The sequence below is a fragment of the Chinchilla lanigera genome, unplaced genomic scaffold (genome assembly GCF_000276665.1).
Source record: "Chinchilla lanigera isolate Chin_1 unplaced genomic scaffold, ChiLan1.0 scaffold00081, whole genome shotgun sequence".
Taxonomy (NCBI): Eukaryota; Metazoa; Chordata; class Mammalia; order Rodentia; family Chinchillidae; genus Chinchilla; species Chinchilla lanigera.
The window spans coordinates 6,462,903-6,463,951 of record NW_004955482.1 but is presented as its reverse complement, the minus strand read 5'-3'; positions in this window follow the sequence as shown (position 1 = coordinate 6,463,951).

Genomic DNA, 1,049 nt, shown 5'->3' with positions numbered 1-1,049 from the left:
TGCCGCTGAGCTAAATCCCCAGCCCCTTTTTGGTCTTTTTGAGATAGGGTCTCACTATGCAGTTCAGGCTGGCCTTGAGCTCACTTTGTAGCCCAGGCTGGCCTCGAACTCACGGTGATCCTCCTGCCTCAGCCTCGGCAGTGCTGGGATTACAGGCGTGTGTCACCACACCCGGTGTTCTATGAGATTTCTAGAAAGAGCCAAATGCTGGAGACAGAAAACATCACCCAGGTTGCCTGGGGCTAGAAACAGGGTTTGACTCCCAAGAGGCGCAATGCACTGCTTCTGGGTGATAAATGTCTATACCTAGGTAGCAAGCACGATGACATACATTATACATGTATTAAAGCTCATGGAACTGTACACTTGTAATGGGGGAACTGAGGATGATGTAAATTACATCTGCATCAAGCTATCCTGCTGGGAGGGATGGTGCATCCCTATAAATCCCAGCGCTCTGGGAGGCTGAAGCAGGAGGATCACAAGTCTGAGTCCAGCCTGGTGAATTTAACCACTTAGTGAGAGCCTGTCTAAAAACCAAAAAATCCTCAAAATCCCAAACCACACACATCTAGTCTTCACCACCTGCTTCCCTGTCCTATGTGTAAGATGGGGGTGACCATCCCCCCCGGCCCATCCCCCAGTGTGGAGAAGCTGTGGTTGTTAGGATGTGCGGACCCTTCCAGCTGTCCCCGATGCTGAGGTGCTATCTGCAAAGGCGACATCCGAAGCAATCCAGATCCTGTTTTGCTTTGCACATCCGACCTGCCGCCTGCCGGGCTGGGAGCCACGCGTGGCGGATGCACCGGCCCTGAACTCTGGCCCGAGCCGTCCCCAGAGGTAGCCCCGGCCTTTCAGTTTCCACGCTTGTTTATTTTCAAAGAAACGTTGCCAGACCGAGCGGCCACCCCTGCCCTTCTAGGATTGGTTTCATGCAGGAGGTTTCAGGGAGGGGCGAGGTAACGAGGTCAGCAGCTAAACCATCTGCCAGCAAAGAACTGCAAGATGCCCTGGCTGGGGGGCTCGAGGGGTGCACGGGGCAGTGGCTC